Source organism: Scleropages formosus, chromosome 1 (assembly GCF_900964775.1).
Source record: "Scleropages formosus chromosome 1, fSclFor1.1, whole genome shotgun sequence".
NCBI classification, from domain to species: domain Eukaryota; kingdom Metazoa; phylum Chordata; class Actinopteri; order Osteoglossiformes; family Osteoglossidae; genus Scleropages; species Scleropages formosus.
In genome coordinates this window covers 49625034-49648646 of record NC_041806.1, presented here as the reverse complement: position 1 = coordinate 49648646, position 23613 = coordinate 49625034, and the positions used below count along the sequence as shown (strand labels likewise).

General features: G+C 52.3%; 1 protein-coding gene across 4 annotated transcripts in view; it reads left to right on the top strand.

The window, feature by feature from the left end:
• The window catches only part of sash1a (SAM and SH3 domain containing 1a), a 147024-nt gene that overhangs the window by 82564 nt on the left and 40847 nt on the right, over window positions 1-23613 (top strand). The window contains exon 1 of one of the 4 annotated variants that reach the window (XM_029249979.1): window positions 21560-21666. The exons of the other annotated variants lie outside the window; for them this stretch is intronic. The gene's annotated coding sequence lies outside the window, so the exon portion shown is untranslated. Of the gene's footprint in view, window positions 1-21559; window positions 21667-23613 lie in introns of those variants that run through there. 4 annotated transcript variants of the gene reach the window in all.

Sequence of the window (23613 nt, the reverse complement as noted above, 5' to 3'; positions counted from 1 at the left end):
AAGCCCTGCATCGTAAATCAAATTAACTTTGAATTACTGCACTTCAGTTTTCAGTTATACCCCCCCCCCCCCCCCCGCCCCTTTTGCTGTTCTCCACAGATGGGTTGGGGTGGGCCGGGGGATGTGGTTTGCTGACTTGTCTCCCCTGGGTGGTCCGAAGAGGATCCCCCGGGGATGCACCGATGCGGCAACACCCACCCGTGACAGTGCAAGGGCAACAATGATTAAAGACCACGATTTACACATTTGTTAGGCTCAGGGCCCAGGTGGGACTCTGCTATTGGGCCCTTGAGCGAGTTCTTAGCCTGAATTGCTGCAATAAAACGTCCGGCTGTGTTAGATAGGCAGGAAGTGTAGGACATGTGTAACATCAAGTCTATGTTGAGCCAGAAGAAAAGGCGGCGTGTGGTTCATAAAGCTTTCTCGGCACAGAATCGCAGATACACCCCCACGTCCGCATGCGGTGACCGTGACATTCCGACCGTTGCCAGGGCTGCTGTAGCCGCCTCCAGTATTTACCCAGAGGCTGGGAGTGTGAAGGTTGGTGTGACGGTGGAACTGAAATTGTCACCTGTCCCTTTTGGTTAAGGGGTGAGTTGAAAGAGAAAGTGCCTCTGCTGACTCAGGGGTCAATGGGGTCACGGTTGCCTCAGGCCAGTGCAGCTGAGACGCTCTCTTTTCCACCCATCCTTTCACTGCTTCACTTCTTTATCTGATGCTCGCCATTCATGCGCATTCCCCCATTTCTGCGGCTCAGTTTCTATTTCGTTTTTTGGCTGATCCGCTCAACGGGGTCTGCTATGCCTCAGAAGAGCACGAGCCACGTCGCGTTGCCAGACATTTTGACAATGCTGCATCTTGGTGTGTGTACGTGCGGGAATCCACCAACACGACCGTAGGGCAGAGCCTCTCACGACAAATCAACCGTCACGCAACGGCGGAACGTAAAGCGAGCGGACTTGAGGGGACGTGGCGGCCGGTGTAACAAACCTCACGGCAGCGGCGCGCATGGACCCCGTTGCTCCTAGCCTTCCCACTAATCCGCCGTCCAGAGGCTGTGGATTTGCTCCTTTGTGATCTCGCATATTTTACACACCTCCGTATAAAGCCAATAGATTTGCGGTAAATAGCAGTCGCTCTGTTGGGAATAGCTTTTTTTACCGCGGTCGGCAGTGGAGATGGTGCCTACTTAATTAAAATGTGCTCTCTTGAGAATATGCTTTCTCTCTCTCCTCTCCATGCCTCATTCTGTCTCTCTCTTTCATTTTATTCCTCTTAAGCAGTGCATGCTGGGATGAGGCTGCCCTCGGACAGAGACGGTGACATAGAAAGCGTTACGTCGTTTTGCATCATTTGAACGGAAAAGTGTTGATGCTGCGAGCTGTCCTTTCTGCCCTGCTGAGCACATCTCCTGCTCCGCCTTGCACGATGGTCCCACCTGTACCGCCCTTGGTGCTGGCAGATTCCACGGAAACAGACGAGCAAAGGGTCCAGACCCCAGTGAAGGCTGCTAGTATTGGAGTAAAACCGCAGCGGTCCTGCAGCACTGTTTCCCCACAGTTTTTACGGGCTCCACTGCAGGCATCTCCAGGGATTTCAACGGATGCCTCGATGAAGACATTATTGGGAGCCATGCTGGATACTTAACTGGGACTCGGTAGCTCATTGGGTTTTACACTGGGGGCCTTATTGTGGAACTTATTTGCGGGTCTCATTGGAGATCTCATTGGGAACTTCATTGGGGACTTGATTTGAAACCAAATGGGGGACAACATTGGAGGCCTTGTTGGTAACTCGTTTGGGACCCTCACTGTAAACTTATGTGGGGGTCTGAAACAGTGGGGTTTTCTGTCTCCAACAACAGCGTCCAGTTCCTCAGTCGTTTTTCCTTCTCTGAGTGGAGTTGCCGTGATTACTGCACTCCAAGTTGCGATCTCGGGGTATCTAATAGTGCTATGATGTGTGAGGAATTTAACTTGCACTGAGCACTGAATTAATGTGAAACAAATCCCGCTCGACTCCCTGACCTTATGTACTGTAAAAATTACACTGCTGAACTCACTCTGAACCTTTCATAGCGCTTCTGCAAGATCCTCCACATCCTTTGCAAATGGAAGCCGCTGGGCTGATTAGCACTCTTGAATACTTCTTCAGGCCATTTCTACATGGAGTTGTGGAAACTGTCATTCACCTTATTATCTAGTTGAGGTGGGCTAAATGCCGATGGACACAGTAGGTTAGTAGCCCTATCAGTTGGTGACCTGGCAGCAGAACGTTGAAGGTTAACACGACTAACCCTGAACTGGCACCAACCCCGTAACCTACTTATAAAGGACTCCTGTCTCCCGAGGTATCAACTGTAATGAACCGCATCATAATATCAATGACGGAGCAGCCGAATGGAAAGCAGCGCACTGTTTGTTGTCACCCATGGATCACCTGACTGGACAGATCGGTGTTGTGTGATGTCACCGAAGGAGCATTTAATTGGACTCTGATGTTGGATTTTTGCCTCCGGATTTTCGAAGGAATGATACTATCGCTGACACCACTATGGCGACTCATAGCGCATTGACTCAAGCCACTTTGCTGTTGGAATTTCCTGTTTCTGACATTTTCCGATACCCTCAGAGGAGGTGTCCACACACATCCACTTTCAAGTGAAATTCAATAGCAAATTTCCTATTTTCCATGTTAGTCACGCACATGGTCTCCACTGAGACCGATCTCGTTCAAAAAACTTTCGGTATCTAGTCTTTTCCAGGCTTTCTGGGGACCCTGCTTTCAAAAGTCCATTTTAATATATAGTACAGAGAGGATTACTGTTCTTACTTGTTTTGTTTATTCAGTCCAAACAGCCGTACAAGGACTGGCGCTGTTTGATTTGCATTTTCTTGGCTTTCAGTTGATTCTCCCGTTGCTCGTTCAGGTCTGCCAGGCGGAAGGAGGTCAGCAATAGTCAGACGGTCATTGACAGACTGATTATGAAGTATCATCATCTATAGATACCTGGGGCAAAAGGTAAAAGGACACTAAAGCAAGCAGTGTCTTTACCACCCAGAAATATGTATACAACCCTGTTCTATATATAGCATAGATATTTTTATTGGACTAAAAATTAGATGAACTTCTGCAGTTACTTTGTTCAACATCTCTGGTGAGTCATTACAGCAGGAGATGTGTAAATGTTTATTTGGTTACCTCTGATGGACTGATCCATGGTGGGATTTCTGAGGAGTATATGGGGAAATGTGTCTTCTTTATGTGTTGAAATAAGCCTGCAGAGATGAAAAGAAGCGTGAAATTGATACTGGGACGACGTCTTATCCTGCGTACGGGCAAAGCTCAGACTCGTGACTGGAATCGGAGCGGTGCAGAGATGCCTTGAGGAGAAGGTCGTTCTTCTTCACAAATTACCTGTCCCTCACGGGCGTCTTTGGGTGATTGGGGTGCCGCGTTGAAGCAGGAGGCTGATCTCCAGAGGCTGTGGCGCAGTTCTCCAGGCCGCCGCTTCAGCTTGGTGCCAACCGGCTAGGACAGATCGGAATATCAGCCACACTGGAGCCACCAGGAGGTGAGATGTTCAGTCGAGAGAGAATCACAAAGACCCTGCCTGTTCGCCAGTTTGCGTTCCTCAGAGCGGAGACTCCCGCAGCCCAGTCGGAACATCACCCGCTGCCTCTGCTGTCACCTCGCATGGCCTGCAGCATCGCATTCGCTCATGCATTTAAATAGGAATATTATTATAATGATGGATATGAGCTCTATTTTTGCTGTGGGTGATTAATCAGTCTCGTTTCTGGGGAATATTGGGCCCTAATTGGCTTGACGGCAGTGAGAGGTCTGTTGAGGAAACACTTTGAAGCCATCGACACGGCTGGTTGGTCTCGACAGAAGCAGCAGAAGAATCTGCTACTGGTCTCCGAAGGCCCATACAGACAGGTTAAGGTACCCCCTTCGGCCCATGAAATTGCCTCCTGGCAGAGTAGCGCGGCTTGCGAGATGAAACCTGGGTTTTACCGACAGAGGTGATTGATTTGGAAAGGTGTGACTCAGTCAGTAATAACGCACATTCTCAGACCATCTGTCCTCTCTTTCTTTTGAGGTTCTTTTCATGGTTCGAGCTGAAAATGCCCACAAAAGCAACATTTTTTCATAGTCTGAGAAGCTTTAGGCACGTGGTGGCAGGGCCAACAGACCTCCCAGTCTCCAGCCGGACCATCTTCTCCAGTCCACATGACCACCGATTCGGTTCCCGGGTTCTGGGACCAAGGTGGAATGCAGCGGCCCACTTGGGGACGCGACTGAGAGGCTGGTTCTGTGAACAAAAAGACTCACGCCAGCGTATGATTACCATGCCGATGTAGCGGTTGGTTTCGAAACCACTGAACGAGCATGTCTGGTGTACCCTTGAGCATGGTCTTATATTTACCATAGTGTCCTTCAACACAACTGATATCATCACAATAAAATGTCTGCAGTAGACAGTCATGTGGCTGGTAGCTCCTGGCTGATGGATTATGTGCCAATGCTGATTTGACTGGTCTCTTGGCCACTAGGTGGCATACTGGCTAAGACTATTGCCTTGGAAGCTGAAGGTTCTTTCTTCAAATCCCTGTCAGACAAATACACAGTGGAGACAGTGAACTCTGCATGTAGGTGGGAATGATGCCCTTGGTCAAAAACAGGTCCGATAAGAGACCATTTTCCAGTTCTGATTTTTAAACTGATAACTCTCCTATTGTTCTTTTTAACATGGTGCTGATGCCATGCTGATACACCTCTGACTGCCAGCCTCTCGGGATACTGACAGACAGCTTTGGCAGGGTAATTGCTGCTATTAACTAAATCAATTAGCAATGACAAACACCCATCAATGTGCTCACAGCAGCCGTAAGTCAGCGAAAGGCCTTCAGCAGCGTTCAGATTCCACTCAGAACCCGCCGAGAACCTGCTTCACCGAGTGTCTTCCCCCCCTTTCTTCTGTGGTGTTCTCCTGGTTCCCCTCCCCTCCACTGTCAGCACTGTGAGACCATGATGGCGTGTTACTTCCCATTACCAGGAGCTGCCCAGGTGGATGTGGGAGGAGCCAGTACTCACACGTGGAACTAATCGATTCCTGTCTTTACCCTCCACTGACCAATCGGGTTTCAGCTCCTCAGGAAGGCCGTGGTACAAACTGCTCTGTCCTTTGAAGGAAGGGAGGCAGAGGGTGGACGTGGAGGTCTGACACACCATTTATCTACATCGCCTGGGGAGGGGTCACTAAATGACACCTCTTATCAGAGAGCCACAGAAACCATATCATCACCGGGGAGCAATTGGTGACTCGTTCACGTGGACATGCTCAAGTGGCTCTTTCTACTCCTCTTCTCCCTCCTCTTCTCCTGTCCTTCCACATGGACTTCACTGGCTTCAAGAGATGACCTTCTACCCATCTCAGGGCTGCGCTTCTGGGCGTCCCCTCCCCTACTCACTCTCTTTGATGGGATTTGGGTGGCATCAGGTTCCTGGTTCTTAGAGGACAGTTTCAGACAAGTGGTTCCTCTCTAATGGTGTGAAAGTTCTAGCAGCTTCCATCAGACTGTGCTCCTTTCTAAGCACCCCTACCAGATCCAAACTGGTGCTACACCGAGCTGTTCTCCTGAGGCTCTCAGCATCTTGGCTGCGATCAGCCTGTGAGGGCACCTCCACTCCTGACTCTTGGGGAGAAGAAAACATCACTTCTTGGCCCGTTTCAGATAGGAAACATCTGGATTTTCTGACCCTCCTAACCAACTCCCCCACAAGTCTCAGACCTGGCTGAAGTTTATAGGTGTTAACCCCACCGGGGGCCATGTGTGTCATTGTTATTCAGCAAAGCCTTCTTTCTGAGTAAGACGTGACGCACAGTCACACTGCTCCTTCTCACCTCCCAGCTGGTTCTCATCATCCAACCTTGGCGAAACGTGTAGATTGACATCTATGATCTCATCAAAGGTGGTCAGGATGATGCCGCACTCTTGTGCGCTTCCTTCTCCGAGGTGGAGAAGGTCTTTTACCCCAGGATGTGGGACACTGCGTTTGTCCTCCATCGCGCAGAGCATCATCTTCCGGGCTGGAGGCAGCAGCCAAGGCCTGCCGAGCAGCAGCGGAAATGAGGAGCAATGGAGAGACCTTCCAGCTGCTCCAGCTGAGATGATGAAGAGGCTCCTCAGGCTCGGAGGACTGGTGGCCAACTGGCCCTTCTCGCGTTGCCAGTTCATTCGTTTCTTACAGGAGCTGCGCCAATATAAACACACGCTCCAACACGACCTGCCTTCCTGCTTTCGGACCCCGAGCCCACGGTCGTGACCTCCACATTCCCACAGCCCCGGCTGATGACCGTTTCTCCAGGCTGATGTGGGGAATCTGCTGAAGAGTCGCACGCTGTGATGGCCGCTCATTGGCTGCGATTTCCATTCGCCACATGTGGAGCGCTGCTCGTGCTGATGCTGTACCATCCCACCATTCTCATGCCTCGTCTTGGGTTCCCGGTGTGAGAGGAGTTGTGGTCCAGCAGACCGAGGAGTTCGGAGGCGTCTGGTTTGTTTAGAAACAGTTTTGGTCTGTGTGGAATTTTCCAGAAAATTGGGCGGATTCAGAGGTGAAGATCATTTTGTTTCAGGGCACGTTTCTGTTGCTCGCTGTGCGGTGTCAGATTTCGACAAAAGTAGCAGCCTTAAGTGCCAGGCTGTGAGCCAGCAGTTCCCTTATGCTTTCCTGATGGAAGTGAGTTCAATTAAGGTGTTTCCGCCCCAGCTATTCAGTTTTGGTGCTCTATACTGCCCTCTGGAGGCTCGGAGGGAAAATACAGCTCCTGTTCTCTTACATACATACATGCATACATACATATACAGTCTGAAACTGCTTGTCCCAAGATCCTAACCCAGCAACACATGGCACAGGGGACAGACTCAGGATGGGACACCAGTCCATCGCAAGGCACCCCAACTGGGACTCAAACCCCAGATCTTACAGAGAGCAGGACCCGGCCAAATCCGCTGCGCCACTGCACCCCCCCCCCCCCCCCCCCCCCCCCCAGGCCGAACTTTTAGGGACAAAAATGCAGTGAAAAATAATCAAAGTGAAGAATGTCTGCAGCTCCAAAAATGATCATTCATAAAAAGTGTTCCCCATGCTTCGCAATGCAGCGCTGGACCAGATCCGCAGAACCCCGCGGACAGACCGTGGCGGGACTCGCAGGGCCTCATTAGGACCGAGCAGACCTTCCTGTTCCGAGGCGCTCCTTGAAGTTCCACATTCCGCGTGTCCGTCGGTTGCTTTTCTCCCGCCGGCCGACACGTTCTCGGTTCCAGGGGCTCGACGCGTACTATTTTCTGTCCTGCTGTGTAAAAAGCGGAATGTTTTTTTCGTTCGTCCTCCTTTTCAGCCAAATCCTATTTCCTTTTCTCCAGCAGCACCTCGCACGACATCTTTTCTGTTCGGCAGATCGACTTGATTAATGAACTTGAAACGAGGTCATATTGTGTTCAATTTTAATGAGTTTCTATTCTTGCATAATTAAAAAGTTAGTGGGTGTTTTTGGGGAGTGAATGAATCGGGCCCCGGAATGGCGCTGCGGAGCTCGGGGGAGGATTGCCGCATTAGGGGGATTAGCGCCAGGCCCTGATTAGACGGGATTTTGGGTTAAACTCGTAGCTGAGGAGCCGGAGCGGGAATCCGCTCCGATGAAGGGCTTGACTGCGTTCGCCTCCGCATGGGCCTGGATGCACCGCAGCTGAACGCGTGTGTGTGTTGTGTGCGTGTGAGGTGCGCTGAGGGGTTTTTTTCCCCCCCGAGTCCTTGGTGGAGAGACAAGGTTGTCTCGCTGTATGTATCGTAAGAGCCAGCAGGCGGCGTAGTAGTTGCAGTCTTGACCTTCCAAGCTGGAAGTCCCACGTTTGAATGCACCCCGATGAAGCTACTTCCCCTGCCTTGATACAGTAAAAATTGCCCAGCTCTGAAAATCGGTATATGAATAATATGATTTTCTCCGAGGGGGGCGCGGTGGCGCAGCGGGTTGGACCGGGTCCTGCTCTCCGGTGGGTCTGGGGTTCGAGTCCCGCTTGGGGTGCGGACTGGCGTCCCGTCCTGGGTGCGTCCTCTCCCCCTCCGGCCTTATGCCCTGTGTTGCCGGGTAGGCTCCGGTTCCCCGCGACCCTGTATAGGACAAACGGCTCTGAAAGTGTGTGTGTGTGATTTTCTCCATCAGCTGCACTACTTCAGCCTCACGGGGAGTTTCCGTGCTGTGCAAATGGTGAGCGCTGAGAACCGACGGGGTGTCTCGTCGGCACCTCGGACCCGTTCCAAGCATCTGTAGAGTTTACACCGGTGCGGTACTTGACTTTCTCGCTCTTCTCACTGATGGAAGGAGAGACCACCCACGCAGCACGGCGAGACCCCCATCGGGGTGCAGCGGTTGCAGTTTCCTCCTCTCTCGTTCTGCTTATAAGACAGTCAAAAATCATCTTTTGTCATTTTCAGCAGATTTATTACAGTTCGCCTTCTCAGGACTAGTGGAAGGGGACTGGAGTGCGGAGTTGCAGTGCATCATGTTCATAATCTTCTCAATTTTGATATATGAGACATTTAATGATTCATTTATCTGACACTTTTCTCCAACGCGACTTACAGTGTTAAAGTACTTAAATTATTTACCCATTTATACAGCTGAGTAACAAAGTAATCTTATTGAATGCAGAGTAAACGTTCTTATTTTAACACACACACACACACACACACACACACACACGTTGTCGGAACCGCTTGTCCCTTACGGGGTCACGGGGAACCGGAGCCTACCCGGCAACACAGGGCGTAAGGCCGGAGGGGGAGGGGACACACCCAGGACGGGACGCCAGTCCGCCGCAAGGCACCCCAAGCGGGACTTGAACCCCAGACCCACCGGAGAGCAGGACTGCGGTCCAACCCACTGCGCCACCGCACCCCCCTTATTTTAACAATTCATTAAAATTTCGTAACAGTTCGAAACGGAGTTCAGAATTATTTTTAAAGTTTAAGAAAAAAAATGCGCGTGATGTATTTCAAGTGACGTGCGTGCAAAGTACTTGATGAAATATGTCAATTTTTTTTTTGGTAATTGTGTTTCGTTTTAGTGGGGGGTGCAGTGGCGCAGTGGGTTGGACCACAGTCCTTCTCTCCCGTGGGTCTGGGGTTCGAGTCCCGTTGGGGGTGCCTTTCGACGGACTGGCGTCCCGTCCTGGATGTGTCCCCTCCCCCTCCGGCCTTACGCCCTTTGTTACCGGGTAGGCTCTGGCTCCCTGGAACCCTGTAGGGGACAAGCGGTTCTGAAAGTGTGTGTGTGTTTCGTTTTACCCAATATTCTACCACGGGAGAGAAATATTAATGCTGGTTTTACTAAGAGGGAGGAGGTTGATGCAAAAGGTGACCATTTCTTACAGGTCTGTGTTTACAGAAAATATTTCCATTATGTCTCGAGAGCGAGGGGTGTGGTGGCGGGTCGGGTTCGACTGGTGCCCGCCGCGTGGTGGGTTTGGGGTTTGAGTCCCGCTTGGGGTGCCTTGTGATGGACTGGCGTCCCGTCCTCGCTGCCCCATGCCCTCTGTTGCCGGGTTAGGCTCCAGCTCGTCGAGACCAGCGGTTGTTGACGATTGATTGACAGCTACGTGCTTAAATATTTAAATTGAATGATTATTTTAAAAACCTGGGTTTCCTTTCACCGATTAATCAAACACTCAAGTGAATAAATAGAAACGATCACGATGCCATGTAGGTGCAGTGTTTGTGACACTTCTGTTCAATGGTTTGCGCTCTTCCCTTTGCAGCCAAAAGTTGCAGGTTTGAATCTCACCTCAGCTGTAGTGCTTTTTAGCATGGTATTTACCCTAATCCTGCTCTAGTAAAATCACCCAGCTGTATAAATCGTTAAATGAGTGTAAGAACCTTAATACTGCAAGTCGATTTAGAGAAAAGTGTTTTTTTTTTTTTTTTTGTAACAGCTGCTAGTTAGAGCTACTGCCTTTGGACCTGAAGGTCGCAGGTTTGATTCCCATCTCCAGCTGTACTACCCTTAAGCAAGGTGCTTACCTTAAAATGCTCCAGTACTATTACCCAGCTGTATAAATGGGTAAAAAATTGTAAGTTGCTTTGGAGAAAACATCAGCTAAATGAGTAAATGTCAACCTGCATTTTCAATAAAATGTTTTTGTGTTATTAGAAGTTTTCTGAAAGTAATTAATTTCAAATATCGAAATATAAACTTTTTTTTGAACAGTTTTCCACGTCGCCACCTTTTTTTGTAATGGAAAATTCCGGAAAATACCTTAATAGTGTTTCCATGCACTCGACTCCCTGGTTCTGATGAGCTGTGCGCCCGTGGCCCGGTCCCCGTCCCCACGCGCTGCTTCGCGCGTCCCCCTTGCCGCGGCTAATAGATTAGGCCGCAGCGCCGCGCATCCGGTACGTCGCTCGTCCCGCGCGATCCGAAGAGCCGTCCATCACGGTGACGGCCGCTTCCGCGCCTCTGTTCAAACAGCTGTCGAGATGAGAAATGGCAGCGGCGCCTCGGAGACGTCCCCGCGGAGATAATGAACATGTTCCCGCGGTTATTTGGAACGGGACCCGCGAGCGTTAAGAGGGGGTCGTTTAGCCAATAATCGCAAAGCCGAAGTGACAGGATGGGATGGAGGTGCGAGGCGGGAGATACGGCCCGCGCTCCGCCGCTCCCTCTGCCCCCGCAGCCGGGCGCCGCAGGAACGAAGGCGGGAAACGATCCGTGTCGCGCGACCCGCCGCCTACGTGGGCACCCAGCGCCGCTCCGACGACACTGGCTTCTATTTGATTGCGTCAGTTCTCGTCCGGCTCGGTGGAGGACCCCCCCCCCCGGTGCTCCCAGGCCTCATCTAAACCCGATGGTGCGGAGGAAGCGCCACCCTGCCGAGGGGACTGCGCCCAGCAATATCGCTTTGGCTTTGCGGATTGCTGCCCCTCCTGGCACCGATGTTTTAATTTACTTCTTTACATTTACCTTTACATGTATTCATTTAGCAGATGCTTTTCTCCAAAGCGACGTACATCTCATAGAAAACACAATGCGTTCATTACATTAGGAGAGAGAGACACTTAGATGCAGACGTGCGATTCTTAGGTGCACTTAGTTTGTTTCTTTCCACCATACAGACCGGTGTTCATCACACGAGTGCTGCATAAAACTCAGAGTATCGACGATTCTTGACCGTCATCATAGTATTTTTTTTCGTTGAGACACACATTTACGTACAATACAGGAGCAGGAGCGTAAAGATTTATCTGGGCATCATCTTAAAGTTACAGTGCATGAACATTTACACCTTGTTTGAACTTAAGAGATGATGGGAGAAGTGAGTCTGGAAGAGGTGAGTTTTAAGACCCTTGAAATGTGGACAGAGATTCAGCAGTTCTGAGTGAGAGGGGGAGGTCGTCCCACCGCAACAGAGCCGGGACCATGAGACTTTGAGCTTTACCTTTCGTACGTGGGACCACCAAGTGCGCAGACGTGGAAGAGTAACATGTTTTTCTCTTCATGTTTCTCAGAAGCAACTTGCAGCGATTTACCCGTTTATTTCTTCCTTTATTTATGTATTTATTTTATTTATTTATTCTATCTATCCGTCACTAGTGAATAGTCTGTGCGTACTTGTTTGTTGATATTTTTCATCATCGTTTTATGAGCATATGGCTCACTGCACCAGGGAGGCGGAAACAGCGTGTGGAGAAATGGCAAATAGCTCCGCGTACGTAAAACAAGGGCAGAAGGTCAAAAGGTTACAGTGTTTCGCAGGTTTCATCATCTTGCGCTTTGAGTAAGTTCCAGAAGGCCGTCCGCGCGTTCCGGAACCCGTCCGATTCGTCACCGTCATCAAATGTTCCCAGTGTCAGACAGTTAAACGCTGCTGTCTCCCGCATTTTTACAGAGGCAACTATATCATGGACCAGAACAGTGAAAAAGTGCATTTCCTTGCCAGCAATCTACCCTTCACACTGTCAGGCAGTTTTTACTATAGTAATGCAGGATAAGGACCTTGATCAAGGCTAATACAGCAGGAGGTGGGATTTAAACCTGGGTCATTCAAGTCCAAGGGCAACAGCTTTAACCACTACGCCCCCTGCTGGCCCAAGGCTGCGATTGCAATTGCTGCAGTTGTTCTTGTTCTGTTGCTTTGCTGTTCAACCCCCCCCCACACTTCCTCTCCGGCTGGGAATTTCAAGTTATGTAAATAGGAAGTGAGTCGGTGCCCGACACCCAGCCAGGCGGTGCAGGCCTCCGCCGCTCGCTTGACACGACATGACATCCGTCTTCTTTCGAGCCTCAGATGCCCCCCGTCAGCAGACAGCCGCACGTGTTACGCAGGAGCAGCCCTGCTCGCCGCGTGTTTGTCGAGCGCGTCGAGGGTGGGGGTGCGGACAGAGACCACCTGTTCCCCGTGCCGCGGTCCTGCCTGCCGCACGGCGCTCGCTTATCCGATCTCCCGGAACGGCGCTGCTTACACAGGTGTCGGCGGCGGGAAGCGAACCCTGTTTGGTATTCAGTGACACGGGGCTCGTACAGGGGGCAGCGCTCGTACCAATCGGAGGAGACCGTGTCACCGGCGTACCTGTCCGCTGCCGCTTGCGTGAATAATTCGCCATCTGCTGGGTCGGGGGGGGCAAGGTGTCGAACCCTGTCGGCGGAAGGACCGAGCGGAGCGTGTTCTCGCCGTGCCTCGACGTACCCCGCTTTCCCAATTCCCCCGGCGGGGCTGTTAGTTATTCAAGGATTAAGGACCCCCCCCCCCCCCCCCCCCCCCCCCCCGCCCCGTGCAGGTCTGTTGACCGCAGGTATTAAGTCACCGCACCCGCTATGGCAGCCATAGCAGATCCCCCGTCAGTTCTTTGTTTCTCCATCATTCATCATCATTATTATCATTATTGTTATTATTGTTATTATGAGCTCCTTTTAAATTTTTCATGGCATCTCTGGTCTTGAGGTAAATGATGTATTTGCATTCTGTGGGCTGAGGCTTTTTTCCATCACCTTCCCCATGGACTTTAAATCCGCCCAAACCTTTCTTTATGCGTTTTAACGTGTTTTTTTAACAACCCTCTTGTCGTGCCGTTATAAAATTATATTTTGGTATGCACGGAGGCTGCTGCGTTGATCCCGCTGAACGACGACGCCGCTGTCCTCGGAGCGCGAGCGGCAGATGATGCTCCTGAAGCACGAGCATCTGCGGCACACAAAGCCGGGACGCGTCGGCCTGCATCCCCATCGGGAGCCTAATGGGATTTAGTCACTATTTATTTAACGGTGCGCTTTAAGAAATGACTGTCGGCTGGAAACGGCCTCCACGGGTCCAACCGCATCCTGGCATCGCCATGGCAACCAGCCGCCTGCAAGGACCGTTCCCAGAGACGGAGAGCGGCTCGAAGACGCGTCGCTCCAATTAGTCTCCCCGCGAGTGACGAGCGCGACGCTGCCCGTGTGTTCGCGTCCCGCGGGTGACACACACTCGCGGGGCCCACGCCAGGCGCCGCTCCGGGGCCGAGGGGGGCAGAGTGCGGGTGGAAACGGAGCCCCCCTCCCTGCGGTCAGCGCCAGAGGGGATGAGCGCACCTAGTGCTTCTGAGCGCGCTGTAAAAATACACGCAGTTGTGTTCTTTCGCAGACTTTATTGGAAGCGACACGCCAGACTCGTTTACGCAGCCGGATGTTTAACCTGGAACGGTTCGGGTTAAGTGTTTCGCTCCAGGGTTCAACAGCAGCTCCTCTTTAGGGACCCTGATCGGGATGTTTCAGCTCACACACCACAGGCTACCGGCCTGCTGGTGGCGCTGTCTTCACCGCACTGCTGTGCCGGCATCCAGAGGGCCAGTCGGAGCAGAGGAATGCTTCTTATTGTCATCCGATGGGCTCCGGTGTCCAGAGCGCCCCCTGCTGGTGGGGTAGAGCAACGCTACGCCCGCGTTCCACCGGCACCCCTGCGGGTTGGGGGGTGTACCTGCGGTTTTTCCTCCCAATTAGCCCCGAGCGGTGGCTCTGAGTCGAGCTCCGACAGCAGCCCGTCGAAGCCCCCCCGTCCCCCAGTCCCTCCAGCCAGTTCGTTAATTATGCATTGAATAAGCCTTTCACGTTTGCCATCGGAAACTCCTTCAGCTCCACTGTTTCGGAAGAGGGCTCTGCATTAAAAATTCTCTGGATATTTTGCGATACGTCTCCCGCCGTTTTCCTAATCGCACCGCTGCTGAAGTGGGGGGAGGGGGGTGCGAACGGGGGGGGCTCTTCGGGAAGCCGGCTAATCTTTATTAATAGCCGTTTCCGGACCAGCGGGCAGCACCGGCATTTCCACGTGCAGTGCTTTCGGAAACGGCCCCGCCGGTTGCCGGTTCTTCATTTGGGACCGGGGGGAGGGGAGGGCTGCAGCACGGACCGTAGTGTCCCTGTGCCGCTGGGGTCGGGAAGGGCCGCTAACCGCTAACCTCTTGCCACCCGCCCACCACCTTGCCTGTCTGGTCTGAATGGCAAGACCGTCAATCACCGGTGGGTGCGCATCGACAGCGATTGTGCCGCTCCGCTCCAGCCCCCACCTCCACCTCCATGACCCCTCCCCCCACATTATCCTTCCATCTATAATTAAAGTCACCCAACGAGAACGTTGTGCCGTGGCTGAATGGCAGGATTCATATTTTATCAGGGACCTGGAAATTGTGTTTTGACAGACCTGTCAGGACCCCCTCCTCCCCGTGCTCGCCCCCACTCCCCACCTGCACTATGTACACACACACACACACACACGTGGTTCAGATCCAGTCCAGCGTGACACAGTTTTGCTCCCAGACCAGCCGTACCATGGGCCATGAGTCGCTGCATCTCTTCTTCCTTCTCTACCGTCTCATCTGGTGTCTGGACCCTGAAGTCCAGGTTTGGTCCACTTGGGTCAAGGAAATGTAAATGAACACAAGGGAACCGTAGTGTGTCCACCGGAATGCGGCCTTGAAAATCTCCAGTGAAGTGAATAAAGAGCCAAGAGCACCGTGGGGTCATTACTCACGTGTTTATACAACACGGTAATTTTTACTGTTCCAGTGCAGTACCTCTTGATCAAGAGTACTAGAGTAGGAGGTGGGATTTAAACCTCTGTCCAAGTCTACATCCTCCCATGCCTCCCTTGAGTCCATTTAGTAGGTGAGCTGAGGCTCAAAGTGGTCACATGGACACTGTACACTGCAATGTGATTGGCTGCGCTGGTACACGGTGGACTGTGATTGGTCCCCTCGGTGGCATGGTGAACTGTGATTGGCTCCTCTGGAGGATGGTGGGCTGTGATTGGCTCCTCTGGGGGACGGTGGACTGTGATTGGCTAGCCTGCAGAGTGGTGTGTTGTGTCTGGCACCCTGGGCAATTGTGGGAAGTCAGTGGTTGGCTCTGGGATGCTGTGGTGCCTTATTGACTGGTCCAAGCTACGGTGGCTTGTGATTGGCTAGATGGAGACATTGTGGAATCTAATTGGCTGGTTGCGCAAAGGCACCACACAAGTGACCCTTCCGGGAGGAGAAAGACCAGACAAGCTCAATGGGAGCCTGATGGATGGAGCTCTGGTGTGGATGTGTTGATGTTACTCATCCTACAGGATCCTCCAAATCCCTTCAGATTAACCACTAATTAACCACTAATTAACCACCTAACCAACGCAATTAAAACAGTGTAAATCATTTACATCTGAAGTAGGTAATTAGAGGAGGAGTCCGCCAGTGCCGTCCGCCCCGGTTTGGGCCAGAGGCTTTCAGCCAGCAGGTCAACGGGAGCGTTCATCAGTCCCGCCTCGCTAGGGTTCCTGCGCTGCATTGCATTGTGGGATAGACAGCACGGCGATACCAAACACACGCATGTGCGCCAACACCTCAGGGTTCGGACAGCAGGTGGCGCAGTGGTTAGCTCCACCACTCTTGGACCCAGGTTCGAATCCTACCTCCTGTTGTCGTACCCTTGATCAAGGAACTTAACTGTGGCTCAACGGATACAGTAAAAATTACCCAACTATATAAACGGGTGAATCACGGTCAGTGTGGATGAGTCGCACTGGGCATGTGGCCTCCGCAAACACCATGGTGTAATAAAAGCTTTTTTGAAAAGCATGTGACTCGTACCCTGGGACAGGAGCGCGTCCCCCCTCGACAGGGACCGCCGTGGGGAACCCAGGGGCCGATCGAGGTTCTGTAACTGCAGAACAAAGAACAGCAACGAGCCAACGGCCTTCTGGCTCTGTGAGACAATGGGTGAACGAGCTCTCTGTCTCTCTCTCTCTCTCTCTCTCTCTCTCTCTCTCTCTCCTTCCCGGTCAAACCCGAGCGGGGCTCAGGTGTCAGAACCCATCAGCCCGTGCTGAAAAAAGCCTTCGATAGTTTTCCATCTCCACACTCTTGTAGCGTTTACCACAGTGCTCCGCCCCTGTCTCTCTCTCTCTCTCACACACACACAGAGCTGGTCGCTCCATGTGAACAATACCCTTAGTTTCATACAGATGGAGGCGGAGCCACAAGAAGGACACATAGCAGGACTTTAAGTCCCCCTACCCCCCCGACTGCCCTCCGCGCCCCAAGCCCACCAAGCATGTCCCGTCTGCCGCCGCCCCATAATCCCCTGCTCTAGAACCGATCTAATGGAATTCCTGCTCTGCTGGCCGTGCAGCACAGGGGTTAAAAATATGTAAATCCCCATATTGTTACTCCCCCACATGCGCACGCGCACACACACACACACAGACAATTGTTTTTATAGCAATATCAATATCAAGTATCGATTGCTGTATGTTCTGATTTGTTTTCTCATTATGACACCATTCCAGACTCAGACCCCAGAACCTTCTGATTCCCCATTGTTATTTGCTCCTTTGGGACTCCGGGTTCGGAGCTTCTCTCAGCCCTGTTGAGGGATATGAACCCTTCTGTAGGGGTTTCTGTTCCATCCTGTCCCAGCAGCGTCCCCGACAGTCGCAGATGTGATGCTGAAGAATGCAGTCGGGACCCGAACCCCTGTCCCCCCGCTGCAGCGGCAGCCCCAGGCTCCCGGGTTAAAGACTGGCTGCTCTTCTCATGTTTATTTCCCTGTTAGTCCTGCTCGCTGTGACTCCACGGTCCCCGCAAATTGGAGCCTAATCGACATCGTTTAATTGACGTCGCAATCCCGGCCAGCGCCGGTGCGAGAGCGTCCTAATAATTACAGATCGAGAACCCAGCTGCGGCAGCTAAGGCTTAATTGGTTAAATAACCCAATTTCGATGTCACGCCACTGTTCTTGTTTACCGCGGTCGGCCGGCAGCCCTGGAGCCGCTCGTTCTGCCCGCTCCCGTTTCCTCACAGCACCCAGATGAGGCCTCTAATAACCGCCGTGGCCCCGGTGGACAGAAGGTGGAACCTCTGCGCCGAGTCGTCCCCACGGTCATTATGACCGCTCTCAGTCCGTCTCGGGCTCCAGCAGTCGGAGCGATACGCCACATTCACATCGTTGCACTATCGCCCTTTATAATTTCATCCCATTATAGCTACACAGTTTATGTACCTTAATGAAAGGCCCTTAATGAGATGTGAACCAACAACCTATTTGTATTCATGCCAGACCTGGGAGTGATTAGGAGGTACAGCAGGACCATGATGTCTGCTGTTTCCTCTGCCAGACTGGAATTGGACACTTTAAGAAGGGCAGAAAACACCTGTGTGGTCCTGCAGGGGACAGTTGCAGTTGGGCTGTGGTCACTGTGACCATGTGGTCAGGCCTGCAGCGACACCATAAAACCTGGTTCCCAGTTTTCTGTGTTCATCGGTACAGCGCAGCTCAAACCAGCGGGGGGAATTGGACCAAACTTTAAACACCATTCCAACGCGTTGTGTCGAAAGTAACATGGTGTCCCATTAGACCTAGACACACTAACCCCATCAACTGGAGACAAAATCATCCTTTTAATGTCAGCGTCTCCCACATGAATCATATTTACGTTCTGTTTGCGGTAAATATAGTGTATACTGTGTCATGTCTCCACCAGTGATGTGTTGGATTTGGACCCGGAGCTTTTCCTCATTCAGTTCGGGTCGCGAACCCCTCATGTATAAGACATGCGCCACTCCTTCCTGTGTACCAACAAGTGTCCGCAGTGCGGCCTTCGCTGGTGTGGTGTGTGGAAAATAACAGACCAGACGCGTGTGCGTGCGCGCATCTCTTATTCTGCTTTTTTGGAGGGGGTGGGCAAGAACTGTTGGTTTAGCAGGGAAGGACATTTCTTGGGTAAAAAAAAAGGCAAGATCAGGAAGTGCAGTACTCTGCTGCCACCTAGTGGCCGGAGGTCCCCACTGCTGAAGGGAGCAGCTCATTAGCGAGTGTCTATGTTAGTGGAAGGAGGTCACCTGGGGTCAACGAGCACACTTTTAATTCGCCTCCATTCATCAGCTGCACCGCCACTTGTCGCACATTTGCATATTAATTGCTCTAATATGAAGTCCCCGAGTTATCCCCTAATAGGCACCTCTTTCAGAACTCACTCACCACTGTGTTTAGAAGTTTAAGCCATGCTAGGATGGTGGTTTACCACAGTAGGTGAGATGTGGGACTTGTGGGACACTAGCACTCTGGGTGATATTTCTTTACCTGTTACATGTACTTATTTAGCTGATGCTTTTCTCTGAAGCAACTTCCAGTGTTTTACCTACATATGTAGCTGTGCAGTTTTTACAAAGTTTCAGACCTTGATCAAGGGTGCAATGGCAGGAGGTGGGATTCAAACCCACTACCTCTGAGTTCAAAGGTGGCAGTTTTAACCACTGTGCCACCTGCTGTCCTACATGGTAAAAAGAGTAACTTAGCTTGACAACATAGCACCCCAGTATTAAGTGTATCCTTCATGAACATTCCCTCAGGCTCATCTGAGATTCTTCTCCAAAGCAACTTATTATTTACCCATTTATATACCTGGGTAATTTAGGGTAAGTACTTTGCTCAGCAGCATTACAGCTGGAGGTGGGAATTAAACCTACAACCTTTACATCTAAAGACAGCAGCTCTAACCACTACACCTCCAGCTGTCCTCACTTCCTAGCTCGGTGAACACCCATCCGGTCATGGGATTGCAGTGCGAGATCCCCAAGTAGGTGGGTCTATGCTAATGAAGGCGGGTACAGAAAGTATCCAGGCCCTCATTACTGCCCTTCTGGTGTTTCTTCTTTTTTCTTTTTATTTTGACTCTGCACAGATTTGCGAGCAAATCATTCCACAGACGCTGATTTGTGAGGAGCGTGTCGACCAACTGCGGCGCACCGACCAATCCTGATCCATCGACCAATCGCGGCGCGCCGCAGCACATTCTTCTGTCGTCAGTCGCAATGGTGTGAAAAGAATGATTTATGGTGCGACGCGGTGTGAGAAACGAAGGATTAGTCACACACCGGGAGTTTAAATCGCCTGCCATTCCCAGCCGGGTGTTTTTACCGCAGTGAGCAGGTACCTCGCTCCATCTGGCAGGCGGTGTTTGATGAAAGGTGCTGCTGTAACGTGTGTCACCCTGCAATGATCTGGGTATCCAGGGCCAGCAGGGGGCGTAGCGGTTAAAGCTGTTCCGTCACACTCAAAGGACCCAGGTTTGAATTCCAGCTCCTGCTGCAGTTGCCTCAATCAGGGTACTTACCCTGAACAGACACTGTAAAAAAAAAAAAAAAATACCCAGCTGTATAAATGGGTAAATCAGTGTAAGTTGCTTTTGGGAGGAAAGAAATAAGTAAAATGAATTAATAAATAATTATTATGAAGTATTTTCTACAGCTACCTGATGCTTTTCTCCAAAGCAACTTACAATGTGAAGCTATTTACTTATTTACACAGCTGGGTAATTTTTACGTCAGCACTTCAGGGGAAGTACTTTGCTCAAAGGTGCTACAGCTGGAGGTAGGATCTGAGCCCACAACCTGTGGGTCCAAAGGCAGCGGCTCAAATCGTTAAGCTGCCAGCTGAAGGAATGACCAATTCTGGAATCCAAGCTTGATCTTTCCAGAACTGATGACTTCCTCGCTGATGGCTGAGAGAGGTTGTGGGTTTGAGCTCCAGTTTAACATTCCCAGACTCCTTTGCTCTACAACCTACCACAAAGTGGCGCCACTGCTGCAGTAAGAGCTGCTTTCTCCGAGGCCTTAACATGCGAGGCCATTCCACCCCGGCGATGTAATTGGCCCGTCGGAAATCACTTACAGGGGAAGTCGGCGGAGATTTATTGGGGCCTCGGTCCTGGGTCCCAGGGGCCTTGCGGCGGGACGCGATGAGTGATGCTGCCCGCTAGAAAAGGGCCTCATTATGTCCCTTAACAGCACATGTAAATCAGGGGCCCTGACACACACATAGTTGTTATCCTGTGTGTGTGTGTGTGTGTGTTGCAGGCAGTGCGCCCTTGTCATTTGTTGGCCCCGGGTTCCGCTCCACCCCCACGTGCCGCCGCACTTTTCCCTACATGTGCTTTGGAAACCGTGTTTCCTGCTTCGCGTCCCAGTGCGGTGCCTCACGGTGCCTGGGATGTGGGTTCGAATGCCACTCAATTTGTGCGGAGTTCACGTGTTCTCCTGGTGTTAATGTGGGTTTCCTCCAGGTACTCTGGTTTCCTCCCACTGTCCAAATGTCCCTGCGGAAGCGCTTCACCTTGAGCACCTTTCTGAAGGTTCAGCAGAAGGGCCTTCTGAACTCAAACCTGCAACCTCCCGGTGATGAAATCAACTCATTTAACTGGGTTCTGATGCCGCTATGGGTAAAACTGGGTAAACTGGGAACTGGTGAAGCAGTGTTTGGAGCCACTGCCTTGCAATCAAAGGGCCTGGGCTCAAATCCCACCTCCTGCTGTAACACATTTTGTTAAGGTTCTTATCCTGAATTCATACAGTAAAAATTACCCTGCTGTTTAACTGGGAGAATCGGTGTAAGTCGCTTTGGAGGAGAGTGACAGATGAAGGGGAAACTAAGTAACTAATAATCAGTAACTCCTCTGTTCGAAAACCTCCTTCCGAGAGGGGGTTGTGGGGGGGTCTCCTTCAGGCCACTTCCTGTCTCCAGCTCGCCATGGGGACGAGGCCCCTGGTCCGTGTCCGGCCCCGCTCTCTCCCACGGCCCCGTGCTCCCGCTGGGGAGTCCCAAATCCCCCCACCCCGGCCGGTCGGCGCGACGCAGTGAAACCCAACCGAATGAGTCACTCAGCTGCTGTGTTCGGTTGGGTCAGATTACCGCCCCCCCCCCCCCCCCCCCCGAGTCCCCCACACCGATTTCCTCCGTGTACTGGGGGGGGTCTGCACTGAGGAGCCCCAGGTTCTCACTGGACACTCGCTGAGTTTGTGACCCTGTGAGTCCGAAAGTGTGTCCTGGGCGTGGCCACATCTGTCACCATGACGACGGTCAGGGAGCGAGAGAGAGTGAGAGAGGGGAGGGAAGGAAAAGTGCGTGTTGTTGGCGTCCAAGTCGGTGGCCGCGCCCTCCAGCCCAGCAGTGCGTCAGCTCCAACCCCCCCCCAGTCCATCCGGACGCTGAGCAAGCAGGCATTGTTCTGCTCCGCTCTCCACATGTAGCGTAGCGCAGCGCCGCAGCTCCGGGTTCCAGGGACGGGACCTCGTGGGGAGACAACGCTCCAAGAGGTGAGTACACGGTGTCTGTGGTCTGGTGTCGCAACCCGCTTGCCGTTGGGCTTTGGGGTTCCGATTATTGGAGTGTGTGTAGTAGGTTAAAGCACCGGAGGGGTTTCGGACTCGATCGGGGTCGGGCGGCACAGAGGGGTCGCGGTCGCTTTTTTGCAGCTGACATGGGGTCCCGACTCATCCTGGAGCCTGAGCCCAGCGGACCAAGGGTTAACCGTTTTTCACGTCCCTTTCACATGTCCGGGTGTCCGCTGATCCGTTCGATCCTCGATCGGGTTCAAACCTAAATAATCGCCTCAGGAACGACGGTAAATCTCGAACCCGGGGTTGTATATTGGTTCATGTCCCATTAATGTTTTCCCTGGTGCAGCTGCTTGGTTCTCCCTCTGTGAGCTCTGCTCTTCGTGTGCTGGCGAGGAGAGTGGGTGCGTCACCGAGGTCATGCCGCGTGCGGCCAGTAGGTGTCATAGCGATTAAGGATCTGGATCCTCTCTGGTTCTGTACCTGTGGTCCCTGGATCTATATGCACAGCGTGGACACGGTCCAGGTCGTGACCTCCTGCATCCGGAGGGGGGGGCCAGCAGAACCACAGCGGGAACAAGGCGCCATTGTTGTGCGTTTCGTGTGGCGGCGAGGGAAGCGGCGCTGAACCGACCCTCTGAGGCCCCATCCTTCTCTACAGGAAGGGGGACCGTGGAGCACAACGCAATCGCGTTTGGTCACTCGTTAAACGCCGGTCCATCAAGAACACGTGGGGCTCAGCTGTAACGCCACCCCCCCCCCCCCCCATCACGGAAGTGCGCCCCGCCCCCTGGCGTGGGGCCTTTTACAACACGTGGTGCTTCGTTATTTCATCGAGCGTGTGACAAAGTGGAGCCCCCTGCTGGCACCTCGTTTTTACACACTTTGTCATCACGAGCTCCGTCAAAGAGCGACGACGTGGAGCTTCCTGGGATCAGTTAGACATAGGGTCAGTCCCGATCACTGCTCTTACACGCACGCACACGCGGCGCGTGGTGCGAAACGAAGTGTGTCCAGGCGATCTGCCCCATTCTGTTTGTTTTCCATGCTCTCCTCGGAAAAGTATTGGGGGGGGGGGGGGGGTGTTTCCTTTCTTTCTTCCTATAAACTTCACACTCCCTTGTGCCCACAGGAAGTGACTGATTTTACTCCTTTTACTCCAACAATGATGTGTTGCTGTGGTGTGTGTGTTTGTGCGTTTCACTCGCACCTGCAGCTGTGTCACACAGAGCTACGCTGGACCCTGGAGAAACCCCCGGTTTTCAGGAAGCATGGCTTTGCCTGTTGTCATGACAACGCCGCACCGCTCTCCCTGTCCGCATTTCAAATTGAACAGGCAGCCTAGTTTCCTGTTTGTTGCTCGTGGCAACCGTTCGGTCATCGCCATGGTGACCCTGTCTCCTGGTCGGTCCTGTGGCCGTACGTAGCTACCCCCCCCCGCCAGACGGCTCATCATGAGCACCACCCCAGTGCTCTCACAATGGCAAATAAAACTGGACGCCGCAAACTAGTTACGCGCAAACATGTCGTAAGTATGTTAGGTGGAGTGTTGTCAACTTCTTTAAATTACACAATTCAACGTGAATTGACTTAACGACCGAGGCGACGGCTCGTCCGACACAGCGAGACCATCCACGCGTGTGGCGACAGCTGCACTTCGCTGTCATTGGTGCGGGCAGCAGGAGGCGTCAGGGTTACAGCTGCTGCCTTGCGCTCGAAGGCCCCGGGTTCGAATCCCGCCTCCCCGGGCTGCTGCAATCCACGCAATGGCAGTGACCTCTGGCTTTTCGCAATTCCTGATTCGCTCTGCACCGACTCGGTGTCGTTTGGGGGGGGGCACTAGTACTACTCCATGTGTTCGACACGTGAAAATGCAGGAGAATTAAAAAGAGAGAACAGTCGTCGGCGGGAGGGGGGAGACGAGCG